This window comes from Triticum aestivum, chromosome 5B (assembly GCF_018294505.1).
Source record: "Triticum aestivum cultivar Chinese Spring chromosome 5B, IWGSC CS RefSeq v2.1, whole genome shotgun sequence".
NCBI classification, from domain to species: Eukaryota; Viridiplantae; Streptophyta; class Magnoliopsida; order Poales; family Poaceae; genus Triticum; species Triticum aestivum.
The window spans coordinates 609,622,495-609,645,149 of NC_057807.1; positions in this window are offsets into that span (position 1 = coordinate 609,622,495).

Consider the following 22,655-nt stretch of genomic DNA (forward strand, 5'->3'; position numbering starts at 1 on the left):
CAGCAGCCAGCAACCCATCAGTCCACCTCCACAGCTCCACTCCTCCACGCATCGAACCCTAACCTATCCACTCGCATCTCGCACGCCGCACGTCCCTCCCCCAGTCCCCTTCCTCTCTCTGTGTCCCGTGCTGGCGGCGGCGAGTCGGCGACCTACCCTAGTCGCCCTGCAGTGCCGCGTCCCCGTCCCGCACCGCCGCCGGCAGGCCGCCTCTCCTCCCCAACCGCACCGCCGCCGGCAGGCCTCCTCTCCTCCCCAACCGCGACGCCGGCAAGCTTCCTCTCCTCCCCAACGGTGCCGCATCCAAGACATCCACCGCAGCAACAAGCTCTGCATCCCCTGGTTGGCATCCACCGCATCAACTAGCTCAGCCGTCGTCCGAGCGCCGCCACACCTCTACTCTTAAGGTAATTTGATGCGGATTTTTTTCCGTTCTTAACCGATTAGCAGGTGTACATACATGTCAACATGATGGATTTGATGCAGATTTGTTGCTGCTGTACATGAATATAAGTGTGTGTAGAACTGTAGATGAACTCGCTGTTGTACATGAATACAAGTGTGTGTAGATGATTGATGAAACAATGGCTATAAGTGTGTGTTGATATAGATTTCTTGCTGTTGTTGATATATATATTTCTTGCTGTGACATATATATATCTTGCTGTTGATATATATATTTAGCATGGAGGGGCATGAGGGTGATGAAGCAGATTATCATCCTGAAGAATTAGAAGGGCATGAGGGTGAGATGGAGCTGTTTATTGTACCTCCAAATCCTCCTCGTGTACGACAGAAAGTTGCGAGTAAAAGGGGGAAGAGGCCAGCATCTAGTGCACGTTCAAGAAGTGGACAATCGGCACCACAACAGCAGCCTACAGCCGAAGCACAGCAGCAGCCTACAGCCAAAGCACAACAGCAACGCACTGCCTCCTCTAGCAGTAGAACACTGAAGTCAAAAGTACGGTTGGACTTCACCAAGATATACAAAGATGGTGATGTTGTAGCTAAGTGCAACCATTGCTCCGCTGATCCACCATATGATGGAGCATCTATTGCCGATGAGGTCCATCTAGCTTTTCGTGAATGGAAGATTGAGAAGAAAGTAATGTGCATCACTCTTGATAATGCAGCCTATAATGATAGAATGATTGTTTGCTTGCGAACCCACTTGTCTCAAGGTGCTTTACCTTTGTCCGGCAAATTCTTTCAAATTCGTTGTTGTGCACACATACTGAATTTGGTAGTTCAATCTGGTTTGACATTGATTGATGGTGCTGTAGCCAAACTTAGAGATGGTATAATGTATCTAAAGGCTTCAAGTAATAGGCTGCACAAGTTTTATAGCACTGCTACAACTACTTTCAACTTAGAAGAATCAAAGAAGTTGAAACCTGTTCATGACAACTTACCCAAAACTAGTATGTCAAGCACTTGTGGACTTGGTGCCTTTTCTGACTATGATCAGTATGTGGAAAGCACGAGCACAGTTGAAGAGAAATCTGAATTGGAATTGTACTTGGCTGAACCTACCAAGAGGTTGAATGAGAACATTGATATCTTGGATTACTGGAGCAAGTCTGCAGCTAGCAAGATTGGCACGTGATATCCTTGCTGTTCCCGTGTCAAGTGTTGCATCAGAATCAGCTTTCAGCTTGAGTAAGAAGGTTATAACCCCGAGCCGAGCCTCACTTAAACCAAAGACGGTTGAGGCCTTAATGTGTTTGCAAGATTGGTATCGCTGCAAATTGGAGAAGAAAGATGGTATATAGTTTAACTTACTTTGTTTATTTCTTCATGCTATGTACTTTAGAGTTTATAGCTACCATGTTGTTGTAGTTGTTGTAGGTAATAAGAGAAAGGCAGAAGTGGTTGAGCTAGATGATGAAAATTCTTCTTCCGATGATGAATGTAACATCCATATTCTTTGTTCATGTCAACTTGTCAAGTTCAACATGTACTTTAGCTAACCTGATGTTTATTGCATTTTGTAGAGTTCTTGCTAGAGCACTGAGATGAGTAGAAGATTCGGAGAAGGCATGTCGAGATGGCAACCAACAGCTACTGGTCCTTATTTTTGGTTCTATGAATTGGCCATCTGGCATGTAATAATACATTTATGCACTTGTGTTTCTAGAAACTCGAAACTGGAATGTTTGGTACTATTTGATGTGAAAACAATGCTCTTTAGTGCTGTTTTGGTGCTGATGTGCTGCTGTTTTGGTGCCGTTGTGCTGCTCTTTATGCACTTTTGGTGCTGCTGTGCTACTATTTATGCACTTTTGGTGCTGATGTGCTGCTATTTTGGTCCTGTTGTTTGTCTTTAACATACTATTTGCTGTTTTGGTGCTATTTGATGTGTTGTTTTGATGTTACAACGTCGAGGGCCTTTGGGAGGGCTTAGGGCTTTCGGGCTTTCTATGTTGGGAGGGCCTGGGCCTGGGGAACGTAGTATTTTCATGGGCCTGGGAGGGCCTGGGCCTGGGAAACAGACCTAGGGCTTGATGGGGCCTGGGCCGAAGCCCGGCCCGGCCCAGCCCATGGCCAGATATAGCGCAGGCACACTTTAGCAATTATCTAAATTAACAAAAAGGGATTACTATGTCAGCGTGATCTCACTGCGACGTCGGCAGTCGACAGACTGGTTAACTGGTCAAAATGACCAGTGGGTCCCATATGTCATACTCAGAGGGACTAACAATAGTTTATTTTAATTAAACAAAGTTAATTAGCAGTACGACCTACATGTGAGTGACTGTTTAGGTTAACTAATTAATTTCATTCATAAAAATGTTTAATTATATTAATTATGCGGTGGGGCCTGCCTGTCAGTGGCACTGGGCTGCCTAGTCAGCATGTTGACCAAGTCAACATGGTCAACAAGGCCCACGGGACCCACCTGTAGCGACCCAGGGTAGGCCCCATGGCTAGTCATGTCAGCGGCATCGCCGGAGTAACTCCGACGACCATGTTTTGTAGCGACGCACGTCGGGAGGGGATCGGGTGTCGGCTACGGGGTGTTAAAACGAGCGATGTGATGCGCGTTCGAACGAGGGGAGCCGCACGATGTTGTTTTCTCTATGAGTTTTATTTATATTTAGGCTTAAGAAAATATAACACTAGCCCTAAATTTGTGTTAATAGTTAGACCACTGCCACAATTAATTTGGCACTAAAATAAATTAGTTTAGAGTTTTTACAAATTAAAAAGCATTTATTTAATTGTTTTAGTCCCTATTTTATTCATTAAAGGGCATTTAAATTCTTTATAAAATATAGGTTTCAACATGACAAACGACCAGAGATTATTTGCCACAAATTGAACATTTTAATTTTCATGTTTGAGATATTTGAATTTTGAACTTTAATTTGAATTTGAAATTGAATAGTGATTTGGATCAAGTGAGGATTAGCAACAATAATCGTGGTGACGTGGCAACATTAGTGGAGGGTTATTATAGCTTAAATATCCGGGCGTCACAAACCATTACCGTCGGCAATGGTGCGCGCATGTCCTTTTGGGAAGCCCCTTGGATGCATGATATGAAGCCCAAGGATACCGCGCCCCTCATCTACGAGGCATCCTCGAGGAAAACTGGAAGATGAGAGAAGCTCTACAAGATGCATGGTGCGTGGGTTTCCAAAATAAAGAGACTTGTGACCTTCTTGTTCACACATTTCCACCAATTCATTCAGCTAAGGGCAAGCATCCGCGACCTCCAGCTTCTCGACGACGTGGTGGACAACATCGTCTGGAAACATACTAATAATAGCCTCTACTCGACGGAGTCCACCTACAAGGCATAATTCCTTGGCCTGATCTGCTCGTCGATGGAACACATGATTGGGAAGGCTTGGGCCCCACCAAAAGTAAAATTCTTCGCTTGGCTTGCCATGCAAAACAGATTTGGACATCAGATAGGCTCGCCAAGACAGGATGGCCAGATTGCGGTCTCTGCCTTCTCTGCAAGCAAGAGAATGAAACCATCGACCACCCACTCTTCAAGTGTCGGTTCACAACGAGACTCTAGGACATGCTCATGGCCTGGCTGCAACTTGACTGCATAGATGCATCTTCATGGACCCTTCAACATTCTACAAATGAGTGGTGGATTGGACTTGCCGACTGCAGCATCCCCAACAGGAGCGCAGTGACATCTCTTGTAGTGTTAACCTCTTGGGTTGTTTGGGGTGAAAGAAACACTGGCGTCTTTTGACACAAAAGTGCACCGCCATCGATTCTTCTAAACATCTTCAAAGAGGAGGTGGCTCACTGGCAACCACCGGCGCAAAAGGTTGAATTCAGTTATACCTGAAGAGTAATCTGCTTTGTATTCTTGGGGTGTGTTGTAACACAGATAAACTCTCTATTCTCCTTCTTATTTAATAGATGAGGCAAATCTTTTGCCTTTGTTTTAAAAAAATGCTTACTCAGCAATCCATTTTGTCTTGTATACGTTTGTTTTTTGTGGTGGATGACAATGGCATATATTTTGGATTTGAACTTGTTGGCCACTGTTTTACCTCTTCAGCTCTTTGGATGTAATTTCTTGCTTTTACTAGCACCATACTATGACTGGATTAGGTTTACTGCACCTCACTGGCTGCCACTTCAAAACTGTATGGAGAAAATTGTAGATTTTTCAGAAGCAACCGAACAAAATTGTGAGAGACTTGCTAGTTTGAGCTCAGTTTTAGACTAATTTTTTGCAAACACCATGGATTTTGCTTTGATAATTTTATATTATCGGAAATTGTGTTTTGTTATATTTTTGTAACAACAATCATGCTGACAAACTCATTGTAAGTTGATGAACAGAAATGCAAATGTATGCAGTCAATTCGGTTTTTTTGTTACTCAAGACATGTGATGGCTAATTGGAAAAAAAATATTCTTGGTGATATAACGTCAGAGGCGCATTACAACTTTGTACTGTGGATACTCATTTTACCGAACCTGTTTTATATTGGTATACTTTTAGTCCTATCTGGGTGGTTTGCTTAAGCAATGCACCGATGTAGAATGGGCAGCGATCTGTGCCGGCGCACCGGCCCAACTGTTGGGCCGGTCAAGCCCCAGCCATCCGATGCGGTTAGTGTGGACCGTCGGATCTACATGCGAGGCTGTATCGAACGAACCGTTGCAGTAAAAAATGAACTTGTTTGTTGCAACCATTCTTCGACCCACCACAACGAGGAAATAGAGGAGCTGGATCCCCCCGCGTCTGCTTGTCCCTGACCTGCGGCGACGATGGCCGGATCCTCCGGTTTTTTGTTCCCCACGACTGAATCACCTCGAGGAGGGGCTCCCCCATCTATCAAGCGGCCTTGGGTTTGCTTCAACCATGTCTTACATCCGTAATGACCTCCTTGCCGCCATGGATTTGGGCTCGAGCTTCGCTTCTGTTCATGGCCGAAGTCCCCTGAGGCGGCAAGACCCTGGTGGTAGTGGACCGGTGCTGCAATGGTACTACAACCCTGGTGTGGTCTTCCAAGATGCAGCACGACATGGCCGGGATGAAATTGATCTGGTATGCATTCCAATTGCAAACCCTAGATACTTTCGTTCACAAAAAATGTTGCAACCTTTGATTTCAATTGATGAGAATGAGATTAAAAAGAGATGTTGTCAAAATACTTGTGTTTGATTTTTTTCTGAAATATTTCTGAGATGTTGTCAATTAATGCTAGTAAAATGTTTCTTCCTGCTGTCTGCTAGTAAAATGTTACAAGTATGTGTTGCACTTGCTACATGCTACTTCCTCGATGTTACATGCTACACCCTAAATGTTGCATGCAGGAATTGTTTTGGAATCCTGATTGGCATGTTGCGTCCACTTTTTTTGTTTGCGCTTTTTGCATGGTTTTTCATGCAGCAAAACAAAAAAATGACTTGGACGTTGATTTTGTTGCAGAATGTTGCTGTGGAACCATCGATTTTCCTTGATGATGATCTGCAAAATGTTGCGCACCAAGAAGAAGAGGATGACATTGATTTGAATGATACTCTGGGAACTAATAGTGACGATGCTCCAAATCATGGAAATGCCCATGTTGCCAGTGACAATGCCAATGGAAATGCTACAACACTTGTTGATTAACCAGATGAAGATATATCATCACAGCCGATTGTCCATTTTGTTGGAATGGTTTCTGAAAATGTTGAAGAAACTCAACGTGTTTACAATGAATATGCCTTGAAGATGGGCTTTGTAACTCGCATTGTGACATCAAAGCATAGTAGGAAAAAAAAGCTCGGAGCAGAAGCGCATTCTAATCTATAGAGTTTTTGAGTGCATATACTCACGGAAAGATCCTTTGAAGAATGTCGGTGGAAGCATTTCTGATGGTGCTGCAACAAATCAATGTGATGATGTTGATATGAGCTATGCTAGTAATAAAAACTTAGCAAGTAAACAAGCTGGCATCTATATGGATGTGAGCGACAAGAGGCAAAGAAACAGGTTGGAGCGGTATGATTGCAAGGCTCATATGGGTGTTAGCCTCAAAGATGGTAGCTGGGTTGTGACAATTTTTGAGGCCGATCACACACACCAGCTGATGTTACGTAGGGGGCGTCAGAGATTTTTGCCGCTCTCATAGAAAGATCCCGCATGCAGACATGCAGTACATCACTTCGCTGCACTACCACAACATATCAACAACTAATATGATGGTCTTGCATGGAGATGCACGGTGTTGCGATCCAAGGAGTTTGCCGTATGTGAAGACTGATGTGACAAATGCAAGAGCAAAGATGCGAAGGGGGCTGTTAGAGCGTGACTTGGAGCTGACAATCGAGTACTTTGAGATAAGGCAAGTGGAGAATCCCAACTTCTTTTTCTCGAAGCTAGAAGAAGATGGAGTTGTTAGGGCACTTTTCTGGGTTGATGGGAGAACAAGAGCCTTGTATCCAAAGTACAAAGATTGTGTGTTTTTTGACACCACATTCTGCACAAATCGCTACAACTTGCCCTTTGCTCCGATTGTTGGCATTAACAACCACACACACACTGTTTGCTTGGGGTGTGCTTTGCTGCCTAACGAGACCGTTGAAACTTTCAAGTGGGTCTTCCAACAATGGATGTTGGCAATGAATAACGAGCATCCATTGAACATTATGACTAATCAAGACCAGGCAATGGATATAGCCATCACAATGGTATTCCCAGATTCAACACACAGATGTTGCAAGTAGCACGTCTTCCGGGTTGCAAGGACAAAACTAGGGAAGATGCTGGGCAAGGATGAGCCTTTTACTGAAGCATTCCATGGTTGCATCAATGGTTCAGATACCGTTGAGGAGTTTGAAGAATGGTGGAAGCAGATGGTCGAGTTATTTGGTGTGGATGATAAGAAACACCTCAAAAACATGTGGAACAATAGGGAGATGTGGGCTCCTATGTACTTTAGGAATAAGTTCTTCCCATTCACAGGAACAACCGGGCGGTCTGAGGGCCTAAATTCCTACTTCAAGACTTTAAATCATCATGGAGACTCGGTTTGAACATTTGTTCAACAGTTTGAGCTTTGTCAGGAGCTAATGCTTGATCGTGAAGACAATGCTGGCTTCATCAATGAAGCGACGAGGCCACCACTATAGGGAAAGTAAGTCCAAAGTCATGTAGCATTTTTTTCGTTTCCCAGTACAGTTTGGTTGCAGCATTTCTTTGAAACATATGTAGCAATTCTTATTGATGTTGAAAGCTTTTTTGTTTCCAGTTACAAAATTGAAAAGCAGGCTGCAGATTTCTATACAAGAGAGGTATTTTCCAAGTTTCAAAAACTATTGGCTAGATCAACATGCCTTGAGCTCCAATATCATGTGCAAAGGGATGTTATCTGGTTTCACTTTGTTGCAAATGATGGCGTCAACCCTAAAGTGTACACAGTGCGTGTTGCCCCTGAAGATGAGACATACATGTGCAGCTGCAACATGTTTGAGATGTATGGGCTGATCTGCCCACATATCATCCGTGTCATGGTGCACCTGAACGTGCAAACAATACATGTGACTTACATGCTTCCAAGATGGTCTAAGAGAGCAACCGACCTTGCGCCTGAACCGGGCGATGGGCATAGAGCTATGCACTTCGGCGTCCCCACAACAAACACCCTGAAGTTTAACTCTCTTTGCCAGAAGTTTGGGAAACTCGCTTCTGATGCATTCTTCAATGATAAAGCTTATAGTTTTGTCTCTGGGCTAATTGACCAGGGCAGTGTTGGGGTTGCTGCAATAAAAGCTAGAGCAACTGATGGGGTTGCATGAGACAAAGAAGCCAAAGGTCATGCAGCAAATGAACAAGTCTCAGGGGGTCCAAGTATAGGGCAGTGGGATCCACCCCTCGTAGGACCGCGAAACCCACCAAAGTCAGCAAAGAAGGGGAGGCCAAAGGAAAAAGAGAAGCGAAGGAAGCCACTAATTGAGCTTCGAGAAGATGAAATGAAGAAGAAAGCAAAGAAGGATGCAGCAAAAGCGAAGAAATCTCAAAAGCCAAGGGAAAAGAAGACTCAATGCAAATATTTGAAGATGAGGATCACAACGTGAAGAACTGCCAACTCCCTGCTGCTTTTCTTGCTGCGAGTGCGAGCACGAAAGATCCGGGTGTCAAAACAACCCTTACCCTTTAGGATGTTTCGTGAGGGAAAAAATGATGAATTGCCTTGTAACACCCCATGACTTATGATAAAAAGTTGAGTTGACTAGTTGTAAATGTTTGTTTTGTGGGATTGCAACATATTAAATACATGTGTGGTTTAAAAAGGCAGAATGTTTCTTTTTACGAGAGTTGATTTAAAAAGTTTATTATTATTATATGTTTGTGAGAGCTTACTTTTTGTAGTATGATGGTGCCAAAATTTGTAGAATTTTTTTAAAAAGCAGAATGTGGGTTTTTTCCTTATTTTTTTTAAAGTACTCAATGGTTGTTGTAACCACAGCTTGATCCATTTGAAAGAAAATACGATTTAAGATTTTGAAAAGCATGGTTGCAACTTTTGAAAAACATGGTTGAATCTTCTTGAAAGCATGGTTGCAACTTTTGAAAAACATGGTTGCAGCTTTTGAAAACCATGGTTGCAGCTTTTAGGAAACATGGTTGAAGCTTTTTAAAAACATGATTGAAGCTTCTTGAAAACATGGTTGAAGCAAAATAACAAGTTGGGAAAGACAAAGCCTTGAATGATTTAAAGTGTTGATTTGGCTATGCAGCAAAATTTGGCTATACATGTTTCCATTATATGTGATCTTGTAGCAATTCAATTGCAAAAAAGAATGTAGCAATATAGCAAGTTTGGTAGTTCTATTTTTTGGAAATAACTTTTGAAGCTTTTTTACATTATGCTTCTAGCAAAAATATTGTCGGGATGCAGCTAATTTGCAGGTAAAATGTATATTTTGGCTCTGCAACAAATCTAACAGAAGGTTGTAGCCATTTTCTATGAGCTTCCAACAATTTAAGTGTGACAATGTAGCATTCACATATTATTTCCAGGAAAAAAATTAGGAGGGAAAAATGCACAGCGATTCCCTTGAAACTTCGACGGATGAAGTTTAAAATATTTTCATATTTCAGAACCAGCAAAAAAAAACAAATGTCCTTGCATCATCATGTTGGCAAACAGAAGAACACATACATTAAAACAAAAGAAGTGCTTCATCCAAAGATCAAGTTATCATCAGTTTACATACCAAAAGAACACATCTGTTTACCGGAGGTATCATCAGTTTACATACCAAAAGAACACATCTGTTTACCGAAGGTATCATCAGTTTACATACGAACGCGCACTACTCTAATCCTACCAGAACGCTACCACCCCAGACATGATTTAGACCTAACAAAGAAACGAGCTTGTTCGTCTTGAACCTTCCAGAAAATCAAGCCGCCAACTCTTCCTTGAATGCCTGCTCCTTTGGGGCATTGTTCATTGGGTGAATAAGGAGGTTGTGCGCCAGATCCATGCGGTATCGCGCCATGTCTTCCTATAAAAAAGAATGCAAAAGGTAAGCAAGTATGTTACTAGTTATTCTTGTGCTGCATGAGTATTGAAAACAAAGAAAGTAGATTGTAACAAAATGACAAGACAAAAAGATGTGTACCTGCTTGAACTCTCTCACTGCCTTCCCATCATAGTTCTCCACATATTTGAGCTAAAAAAAGCCACAATCACACCCGTGAGATAAAAAAAGTTCTCCATCATAGTTCCCATGCATAGTGGAAACAACCAATTGTTGAAATGGAACACATGATTGAAGCAAAAAAGAAAACTCACAGGTTATTTTGCTTTGGATAATCCTCTAGGTCAACACAGGCGAAGGATCCAACATCGACATTGAATTCGCTGCACTCTTGTGTGAGAGTTGCAAAGTTTGTGATCTACCACCGAAAACACACACAAAAGTTTGAAAATAAAATGAGGTGCGTAAAGATGACAACAGGGCATTTATGTAGATGAAACAAAAGGAAAACATAAATTAAATAGAGACCATGAGCCTACCAGGTTATTGGCCTGCTTCTTGAAAGGAGATTATTTTCCTTCTGAATGCGTTGAGTCAAATACATTCCACTGCTTGTGAAGCAAGTTTATGCAAACAATTATCCAACGGCGATCATGAACAATTGTGAAAAAGACCTGGAAAAACAAAAGAAAGGCAAAAGGTACTCATAATATATAAAAAATGTTACAGCCACGTCGCATCATTGGATACATATTTGAAAGTAGGGATAATTGTATATGTGCCCTTAGTTGTGTCACCCTCGACAAGAATACCCCTAGTTTTGGAAAACATGCGGTCTTGCCCAACTCAGTTAGCTTGGCTTGTGCTTTTGCCCTTCCGGCACGGCTCCGTCCAGTCAGCGCCGTTTGACCATAAGTGACGCTAGATTTTGGACAAGCCTTTCCCCCCGGTTGACCTAACCAGCTCACACTCTCTCATTCCCCACTATCTCTCATTCTCTCTCACCAACCCTAGCTTGCTCGGCGGCGGCAAAACCCGCACCGCCAGATCCATTGCCAGGTGATGGGGGAGACCGAAGAAAGCGTCGGCGGCCGCGCCCGCTACCGTAGGGACACCACATCTTCACTTGAGCGTGGAGAAGGCGGCGGTGCTGGTGGAGCCAATGGCGACAAGGGCAGCGGATCTGCACGGGAGCGCGTACAAGACGAAGGTGGCGGTGCCCACGGTGACAAGGGCAGCGAATCTGCACGGGAGCGCTTACAAGGCGATGGTGGCGGCGCCCTGTTGGAAATATGCCCTAGAGGCAATAATAAAAGGATTATTATTATATTTCCTTGTTCATGATAATTGTCTTTTATTCATGCTATAATTGTATTATCCGGAAATCGTAATACACGTGTGAATACATAGACCACAATATGTCCCTAGTGAGCCTCTAGTTGACTAGCTCGTTGATCAACAGATGGTCATGGTTTCCTGACTATAGACATTAGATGTCGTTGATAACGGGATCACATCATTAGGAGAATGGTGCGATGGACAAGACCCAATTCTAAGCATAGCACAAGATCGTGTAGTTCGTTTTGCTAGAGCTTTTTTAATGTCAAGTATCTTTTCCTTAGACCATGAGATCGTGTAACTCCCGGATATCGTAGGAGTGCTTTGGGTGTACCAAACGTCACAACGTAACTAGGTGACTATAAAGGTGCACTACAGGTATCTCCGAAAGTGTCTGTTGGGTTGACACGGATCGAGACTGGGATTTGTCACTCCGTATGATGGAGGGGTATCTCTGGGCCCACTCGGTAATGCATCATCATAATGAGCTCAAAGTGACCAAGTGTCTGATCACGGGATCATGCATTACGGTACGAGTAAAGTGACTTGCCGGTAATGAGATTGAACGAGGTATTGGGATACCGACGATCCCCAGCCGTCGGCCCCCAGGGCCGCCCCTAGGCGCATATTAAAAAAAAGAAGGGCCGTTCGGCGAAGTTATGATAAAAAGTAGTTAAATTTCGGCTAAACATGGCAAATTTCGGCGAAATTTGCGCATTTTTATTACATTAACCTAATCTAAAAAAGAAAGGGGCTGAAGTCGTCGCCGCCATCGTCGTCGTCGGCCTTCTCCACCTTGACGCGGGCGCCCCTGCTGGATCCGGCGTCGCCATGGCGGACTGGCGGCGGCGCGTCATCGTCGTCGTCGTCGTCGCATAGGACGACGACCCCGTCTTCATCGCGGCCGCGTCGGCGCTCCTCGAAGCGGCGCAGGGCGGCGCGCTGGCGCTCCTTCACCTTCTCCCGGCGCGCCTTCTCCATCGCAATGGAGTCCTGACGTGCCCATTCTAGGGCTACGTCGTCGTCGTCGAACTCCGCCTTCACCGGCGCCAGCCCCGGCTCCGTCTTCACCGGCGCCAGCCCCGGCTCCGTCTTTGGCTTGACGAAGCGCGGAGGAGCCGACGAGGAGGAGGCGCGCCGACCGCCCTCGTTGATGACGATGCCGGCGCTGCGAGTGCGCCGACCGAGCGGCGACTCCGCCGCGGGCTCGGCCTTGACGCCGAGCATGGCCGAAGTGCCGGAGGAGTGCGATGAGGATCGGGAGGAGGAAGAGGAGGAGGAGGACCCGAACCTCCTTGGCGCCTATGGCCCGACGCGTCGGTGCTGCGCCGGGGGGTACGCCAATGGCGGGTCGTTGCCGCCCTCGAGGTACGTGAGCACGCCATCGAGTGTGCGGCCGGGGACGCCCCACCAGAGGTGGCGCCCCTCGCTGTTCTACCGGCCGCCGACCACTGGCGCGCCGTTGGTGGACGCCAATCGCTGCTGCTGGCGGCGCTCGAAATACGCCGCCCAGGCCGCGTGGTTGTCGGCGGCGTACTGGGGGAGGGAAAGTTGGTCGTCGGTGAGGGACGCGCGCACGATCTCGATCTCCTCGGCGAAGTACTTTGGCTTCGCCACGGCGTCGGGCAACGGGGGAATGGGCACTCCCCCGGCGCTGAGTCTCCACCCATTGGCCCGGCGCGCATGTCCGGCGGCGCCTGGATGTTCGCCTGGAACAGGAGCCAGGACTCCTGTTCGCGGAGCGAACGGCGGCCGAAGCCGTTGGCCGCCGCCTCGTCTCCGGGGAAGCGTTCTGCCATGGCGACGGCGGGGCTGGGCGGGCTCGGGAGAGGCTGGGCGGCGGCGCTCGGGAGAGGCAGGGAGAGGGAGGGGCTGGACGGCGGCGAGGGGCGGGGCTGGTGTGGGCACAGGCGAGTGGAGGCCGCCGGCTTTTATAGCCGGGCCGCGCCCGTGTGTACGCGTGCGAGGGAGGGGAGGCGTCGGCGCGCCATCCCGTGAAGCGCCGCCCGTGAGGAATCAATGGCAAGGCTGACCGGCGGCAGCCTTGCCATTGATTCCCCGCGGGAACCGAGGCCGTTGGAGGAAGACGAGGCGCCGAGTCGCTGACGCGGCTGGCCCACGTCTTTTTCGCGCCAAAACAGCTCGCCCCGGCGCCCCCGGGCGCCCCCCAGCGCGCCGGGTTCGGGCTGGGTCTGCCGGCGCTGTTTTCGGCCCAAGCCGGCGAAAATTGGGCTCCTGGGGGCGCGACTGGGCTGTTTTTCGGCGCCGGCGCGAAAAAATCGCCTGGGGAGGCCTTTCTGGGGGCGCGGCTGGAGATGCCCTAACAGGTGAGCCATTGCTGAAAGCCTAAGCAAATGCCAAGTGCATCTTCATGTGGTCCAGAACAGCATTCATAAGCTCATGTGAGCCTAGACAATTTCCTAGGGTTGGTAACAGTTGTCGCCACCAGTAACAGTATGTCGTTCATAATCCTAAGCCTGCTAGCTGATAAGATTCTTTGTTTCCGAGTGGAAAGGACGCACCCTCAGTTCTGATCCGGTGGTCGTGATTTCATCATCATGAAGATGAGATTAGAATCTGTGGCGGTGCTCCTTTCCATTGCGCAATCATCGGTCGTCGTCGTCGTATGTAGCTTCACATGGTCCAGCCAAAGCGAGGTACACTATACAGCGACATGGCAAGTGCTAGCATGGTCCTACACGCCTCTCGGACCAGCCTTGCTACCTCAGTACCTCGGTACGTCCGAAAAATACCCCAGATACTTACAAAGTTACAAGTGAGCTCAGTCTGGCAGACTGGCACTGACTTCACACTGCCGGAGACAAACGTCCATGCATTTTACTCCGTTGGCTTCCATTTTACTCCCGTTGGCTTCCACCGTGGTCGATTCGATCGCCGGCATTGAATGGCTGCGGCCGATCCGATCTGGAGCCATACGGCCGGCCAGCCTGCGTGCGTACCGTGTAGTGTACGCGCGCACGCATAGTCGCATGCTGTGCTGCGTGCGCACGGCACTAAATTCTCCCGGTACGGCGGCGGTTGCGCCCGTACGCGCGTCGCCCCGGCGGCGAGGTCTGTCTGGGGGTGTCCATTTACTCCGGGTTCCTGGAACACATGACGCCGGCGCGGTTCCTTGGATGCCAAGAGAGGGTCACGGTGTCTCGGCGCGAGTAATGGCGGGGGAAAGCGCCAGCTACCACGCTCGGATGAACGAGAGCGAGACGCCGGCCGGGGGTCAGTGGAGTGAATGCATGCATGGCTTGGGTCGGTCGCGTTGGCGCTACGTCTCCGACGGTCGACAGGACAGTGATCGTCTCTGACACGCGTACCCGTACCATGCGCACGTAGTAGTACACTGGCTCCATCTTTGTCTTTGATTGCTTTTGTTTGGTTGTGGTTAATCGGATTATTAATCGCTTCATAAACTTTGGTGCTGAAGGAGTGAAGGCTGGAGTCGTTTCTGCTTCACGATCTTCTTCGTGAGCTTTCTTTCCGCTGGCAACGGTTGATTGACACGTAGAGCATCCATATCCACAGGCACGTGTGAATGTTAGAAGATGTTGAAGGCGAGAGGAATCGGTTAGCAACGGTGATGAAGACGTGAAAATAGGTGTTAGGGTCACAAACCTGATCCGATCCGAACAGGGTGGCGACTACTGATCGGATAGGTGTCAGACTGATTTCCAGGGAAAATCAGTCGGGTCAGTAGTCGTCCTATCCGATCCCGTGTAACTGTGGGTACTTCGACAGCATCGCCACCCTGTTCACTCACATCAGCTCGCCGTCCCCCGGCTGCTCCTTCACATGTATCTTGCAGCAGCAGCCCGTCGCCGGCAAGTGTGCTGCATCGCAGCACCGGCGGCCGCCACCAACTGTTGCATCACAACACCCGTTCTATGGCGTCGCGCCCCATCCGGCAGCAGCACCGGGGCATGCTGCATCGTAGTACCCGGTCGCGGACGAGTGCTGCATTCCAGCACTGGTGACCTCACCCCATCCAGCTTGTAGTGCCAGCGAGTGTTGCATCGCAGCACCGACAACCATCTACGAGTGATGTGTCGCAACGGCCCATCAGACAGTGTTGCGTCACAGCACCGCCATCTCCAACAAGCAGTGCAGTGGTGCTAGGGGTCAAAAACCTTAGCACTGTCGCAAATAATCTTAGCCGGCTGCTACGAGTGATCAGACTGATTTCTAGGGGAAATCAGTCGTGGATGTTGGTGAAGCACGACCTCCCGTCGCGGTCGTCGCTCGCAGGGCCGGCGACCCTCCATCAGCTGCAGCACCGCCGTGCAACCCCATTGCAGCGCGAGTGGTCTCTTGTGGTGGTTGTCCTTGCAACGGGCATCATCTCCCAGCTGGCCATTGCAGCAGTCGGGCTCACCACCCAGACTTATCTCCGTTGCAACGCCGATTTGCTGCCTTGTTCGGTAGGGATAAAAATGAAGTAGAAACTTTTCACTTTTCAGAAGAGAAAAATGAAAATGCAGAGGAAATATGAAAATGGAGACAGAAATTTGCAAAACGGACATGAAAATGGAATTACTTATGTGGAAACAAAAACAAAAATAGAATGGTGTTTTCCGGTGGTAATGAAACTTTCTGTTTCCGTGAATATGAAATTTTCGTTTTTAGTATAGGTCTATGGCTGCTTTGTAACCCAACCACCAAACAACACAATGAGCAGAATGAATCATTTGAGCCCCAACTTCTACTACCACATACCTACTCAACTAGACCCTATACACAATTGTCCAATACTACTATAATACTACCCTAAGTTGTTAACATAATCATATTATTTTGTAGCCATGGTAACATTTCATAATATTTGGTTTTTTGTGTTTATATGACTCTAGGGGTTTTAAAGTTCCGATCGACGCCCACTTCTATTTTCGTGTCCGCCCTGTATTTGCTCTGTGTCTGTTTCTGGCAGTATCTACTTCAGTATTCATTCTGGGTTTCTCTACTTCTACAAAAGAATGAAAACAAATGTGATAGCACTCAGTTTCGTCCATTTCCTCTCTGTTTTCATGCCTATTCGTCGGTGAAGTAGATTCCTACGGGAGGAATGAGTGAAATCAAGAAGATGCACGCGGGGATAGGTCAAAACAAGAGTTGGAGAATTGTGTGGTTGGGCGATGCCTTCGTGCGCATGGATAAGGTAGAGATGGGAGAAGCGGTGCGTGGGGCCACCGGGACGCGTGGCAACCACTGGAGGTGGCTGACGCCCACGAGTAATCAACCTGTAAATCTCAAGAGTTTTCCATAATCTTAGCACCCACCTAATATATTTACATTATTTGTTTAAATGCTTTATACAGTTCCAAGTCATTAGCACCTACAAGTGGTGCTAAAATATATGGCAAAAGATCAGAAGAAGGGCAATTGAGAGAAAATTCAGATATGTTCACCTTAATGTCTAGTTTATAGACATGGTGGAGATTATATGCATCAAATAGTTCAGCTAGTGTGTCTCAGACCCGATCAGTCGTTATTAAGTTCTAGTGATGTTGATGTTGAGAGATAAAACTAAGTGTTGTGTTGCCGTTGTAATAGGGCCTCATATAATGTTGATGTTGAAGAATATCAACTTCTTTGAGATGAAAGGGAAATACGAAGCTATTGGGTGTCCGTGACTGTGTTGTGTTGCCATTGTAATAGGGCCTCATATCGTGTTGATGTTGAAGAATATCAGCTTCTTTGAGATGAAAAGGAAATACGAAGCTATTGGGAGTTTGTGACTATGCTATGTTTCCATTGTAATAGGGCCTCATATCATGTTTGGCTTTTATTCTCTGACGTGCATGGCAGCAAAGGCGCTCGGCGGCGCTCGGCAAGGCTCTTTTCTTTGTAGTCCCATTCGTACTTAGGGAAAGGGGGCTAAACTTGGTGTGTGATATGGTCGAACAATACCGTGTGCATATGTTTTTAATATGTGTAAAGGGAGTTCTTATTGACTCAATATGTCACCATTAGGTCAATACAACTAACATATCATTTGTTTGAAAGAGTTGTGCATATGTAACTTCTAACATAATGGTTTTCAAGTCAAAAGTCAAGGTATCAGGTACACCATTAAATCCGAAAACATGAAAGACATATTCGCACTGAAGGACAGTTATACAAGCAATGCCAATGAACACGGCCAAATCCTTTGACACAACTTATCTATTATAGAATGCAATCAATTTACATTTACCTAAGATAGATATAATGTATAACCTCTATCAAGATATTTGTCAGACTATGGAGTTCTCTATCAAGATATTTGAGAACACTAATAGAGGCCAACATATACATACACCGATAGTTCATCTAAGCGGCACAAATTAATTTCTAGACACATGACACCTTTTTCATTTAACTTTTATTTAGGGGCAATCGACTTAACAAATGATGTTGTTAGAGACACGAAGTAACTAACACTACTTTTCTACAATATAGTTTAAATTTAATGCAAGTGTATTAGCAAGCATAGACATCATAATTGTACACACAATTAATTGGATATCTAACAAGATTCCTATGGTTAGTTTCTCTAAACATAATAATGAAATATACCAATATAAGTCATACGGTTAGAGAACGAGTTATATAAAAAGTAAAAGTGTTCAGTATAAATAAATAAAAATTGTATACTTTTATCCGGCTCAGATCGATGATGTAGGATTCATTCATTATATACATTTTCAAATTATATTTCCTAAATTTGTTTAACTCTCTCACGAGTGAATCGGGTCCGCCATTAATGTCAGCATGTTGATGAAGGTGACGGTGTATCTCCGTATCTCGATGTTTTAATTTACATATTTTTTGCAGTTTAAGAACTCATTTATGTAAGAGCTCGAGTGAACATTGATACAAACTCAACGAGGGATAACAATTCAAATAAGATGGTTGCCATGGAACTCAACGAGAGATAACAATTCAAATAAAAATTCAGTTATCAAGTTGTCTATCTAAATTTATACAAACAATAAAAATTGTTATACTTATACAATTATATGCCATGGAACTACATATCGATGATAATACTACCTTATAATTAGAGAGAATTACACACGATTAGGTTATAACAAAAAATTATCAACACATAATAGATATTGTTTTCATTAGATTCAAAAAGAAATAATTCTTAATCATCCTACTATTAAAATAAGTGGATGTAATTTATCAGCAAGTTTCTCAGTATTTAAGAGAATTCGAGAATTAGGTTTTTCTTAAAGTCTAATGCAGCATGTCTCTTGTATCTCTCTTTCTCTCTTTGTATCAAACAAAACTTGCCAAAAAATATATTTGTGGGGTCCAAATAGCTATGTTGTACCATTTATTTATTTATTTCAACATGGAGGCAAAAGATTGGCCTCATCCACTAATTAAGAAGAGAATAGAGTTGTGTTACAAGCATCACCCCTTTAGATCGAATGATCACTCTCCTAGTATTATGACCCCTAGCTAGTTGGCACCTGCAGCGACACAAAGGCTCACGTCGGTCTTGATGATGTTTAGCAAGACTGACAGTGGTACACTCTTGTGCAGGTAGAGCACTGCATTCCTTTCGTTCCAAATTGTCCAAATAATGAGCATCGTGAGGGATGCAATGGCTTTTATATTTGGTGTGCTAGAGCCAGCCCGGTTAGTCCACCATTCTTTCACGGAGCGGCCCAAGTGCCAAGAGGAGATATCGACGTCTCGAGATGCAACCAATGTTTTACCAAACTCCAAAGTCTCAAGGTGAAGCGGTATATGAAGCGGATGTGTGCGTCGGTCTCTTGTTCCCTCTTGCAAAGCGGACAAAGACCACAATTTGGTAACCTCACGTGAGCAATCTACTTGTGGTCGACATTCTATCTTGAATGGCCAACCAAGTAAAAAAATGACATTAGGTGGTGCCCAGATCTTCCTAATCATATAGTCCATAGGGGGGATAATTTTGCCCAGGAATTGCGCCTTTTAAGCGCCCCGGGGGGGGGGGGGGGGAGCTGAGTACATACCACTGTCGTGTGCTTCCAAATTATGCCGTCCTCCGCGAGGTCGTCGACGTGGAAGTTAATAACCATCCAAAGCGTGAAGAATTCCTGGATGTGGTGAACGACGTTGTACCATTTATGTGTTTCAGATTTCTGTACAAATCCATAAGATATTATATCACCCCCGGTATGAGCGGTTAGCTATCTCAAAAACAATCAACACAAGATATTATATCATCCTGCACTTTTCCTGTTTCTATGTTTTTCATATCCTACTTTCCAGACAGTGCATCAATATTATTACAAGGTTCTGGATTTACACCGTACACACCATTTACGTGTTTCCGGTGTAAAAGCATAGTGCATCCTTTATTATGTGTTTGCCTTTCCTTCGAGGCGCATGTGCACTCTTAATTTTCACAACAATCCAATTGCATATGCGCATGTGAGGAATTGGGAAAATGGTTGATTTATGCCAAGTCAATGGAGAGGAAACGGAAAGTTAACTGAGAAGAATTTTTTCTGTCCGTGGTCTGAGTAGGACAATTCACTAGCACTTCAAAGAAAGGAACAGGTTGGCTGGAGGGTGGCATTTATTATCTCACAAGGTTCGATCGACGCATAAATCTCACGGACATCAGAGCACTCTGCAGTTGGAAGAACTCACCATGGTTTCAGTGCAAAAAACAACCCCGTGCGGTGCCTTGCTTGCATTCCGTGCTCACCTCTTCTGTAAGGCTGGTCACAATGGGCAAGAACATAGTCTAGTAACTTACACACTTTTCTAGACTATGTTACTACCTCCACAGTGGGTAGGAACATCTATGTAGTGTCATGCAATAATGTATTTATTAGGTTATAGACTCATTATTTTTTGGAGTGTGTGATGTTCCGGTAACTTAGCTAGCTACCACAAGCACCTCTCTCTTCATTAAATATATGACACATAAGCAAAGTTGTATTGGAGTGTGTGATGTTACTCCTAAGTTCCTCCCCATTGTGACCAGCCTAAGGCCAACTCCACCGCGCGACCCCATCCTGTCCGGCCCTGTCCGTTTGGGGTAAAAAGGACAAACCGGACGGCCCAGCGAGCGGAAGCAAACTGACTTTTGTCCGTTTTGTGTTCGCTTTTGACTCATCCCTGGTCCAAGTTTGCGCCGCTTTTGGGGTGAAACGGACACCACGCGGATACGCGGGCCATCTGCGCGTGTCCTCCCCTGGCCCGCCCGTCGGTGGCACAGGGAGGGCCTTTTTCTATCCGCCCCCTCCCTCCCTCCGGCCGCACCCCCCTCCACTCTTCCCCACTCTTTCCCTCGCCGCCGCTGCCATTGCAGCCATGCAGTTCGGACGCGTGCTCGCCCAGCCCCTTCCCCTCGGCGCCGCCGAGCTACCCAACCACGACCACCTGGTTTGCGCATCCGCCGGCCGGATTTGTGGCGGATCCGGTCGGTCTTGAGCTCGCCCGGTTGTGGGAGGCCGGGCCGCGCCATGGACTGGTCGGGCACCTCGCTGGAAGGCCCTGCCAGGACCGCAAGGCCACATGCAGGCAGTGGCTCCTCCTCTAGCCGCTCGGATCTGCACGGTCGGTGGTCCGCCGGCAGATACACGAATGGCGGTCGGTCGGGCTTGGTGCTTGCCCAAAAGCTCGTCGGCGCACCATTACCACTCATTAAGTGCGGCCACTGCCCAAGGATGGTCGTGCGCCGCGTGTCTACAACGCCGGAATATTCCGGATGGGTGTTCATCAAGTGCTTAAACGATGGGGTATGTGCTCTTTTTAGTTTCGGTTTGTGCTCTAGATTTGACTAGTTGTGCTAACTTCAAATTTTATTGTGTAGTATGGATGCAAGTTTTGATATTGGGAAGAAGAGTACAACGATATATTGATAGAGCGAAATTTAGTACATGTTCATGCACTTTTAGTTAGCATAGAGGCTATAGATGAGACAAGTGCACTTGTTGCTAGATTAGAGGCTAGACACGAGACTAGGCGTGAGGAAGCTACATCGACTTCTTTAGGCTTGAAAAAGAAAGAATGATGCAAGATCGAGCCTCCTCCACATATCAACAATGAATGCACCGAGAAGGTCCTAAGGCCCTAACCCAATTCAATGGAGCAGTTATGGAAGTTGGGTATCTTCTAAAATGTATTCTTGTGGTTTTTGTTTTCTTTAGTCTTGCTTTACTAGTCAAAATGTGATGATGTATTTTTATGTACCAAAAATGAATGATGAAAAAAAGTTAAGGACTTGCAAAGATAAAGGTACGCAGACAGGATGCGTCCGGGATGCGGCCGCGTGCTGGGCGCACGGCCACCGCATCCCGGAAACTGTCTGGACACGACCTCATTGCCCTACACAAACGTACAGAATCCGGACAAACGGGCGTTCGTTTGGGGTCGCGCGGTGGAGTTGGCCTAACACAAGAATCCCTTCTTCCATGCCAGGAATAGAGGGCATTCTTTGGTTTCCTGCCCCCTCATCATCTTTAACCAAAGCAGAGAGGAAATCGGGGAAAATCAAGTGGCCTCTTGCACTACAAGTGAAAGTAGTCTACCGAAAGGAAAGGAAAGGAAGGAACCAACGAATCCAAGGAAAAAGCAAGAAAAAGAGGCGAGCCATGTTGATGATACTTGATCACAGTAGCCAGCAGTAGGTGCGGAAAGGGGCGGTCGTATGGAATGGAGGTACTACAGGTACTCATCACTTTGAAAAAGGTCCATTTGAAGGGCAATGCTAGCCTAGAACCATACGGTTTACCGTGCAATAATAGAGCATCATGTCTGTCCTAACGGCTACTTCTGCCCCGGAAGGCCAGAACTGGCTTTGTTAGCCAAAGTGTTCGTAGTTTGGTGTGGAGCATCATTAACGTTTAACAAACCCCAAGCATGGCGAATCGGCACCACTGTTCTCAGAGCTGAAAGCCTGTCACGTCCCTCTTAACCAGCAAAGTTGTCTGAAAGAAGGTCGAGACATAAAGCAGCGCCATATCTACGTAGGTTGGAAACAGGTAGAGACCAAAATCCAATCCCAAGAAAGCAAAGAAGCACCATTCTCCCTTAGGATGGGAAATCGAATCAAAGGCCTGAAAACCCGTGCCCGACTTATATTCCCATCCGAACGAAGTGGTAAAGTGGCATTATTACCATTTTTTGTTTGGTGATAACTAGTGAGTAGGGCATTTTAGAGTCCGAGCTCCATGGAGCTCTTTATTCTGGAAATTTTAAAATTTATAAAATTTGGTTTCAAAAAATTCTGAAAAAAATAAGCATATATGCAAGGATGGAAAGTGTATATGTGAAAAATTTCAGGATGAAATACCTTAAATTGCGAGCTGCAAAAAAAACAAAATCATGGACTTTAAAGATGAACAGGACACATGCTA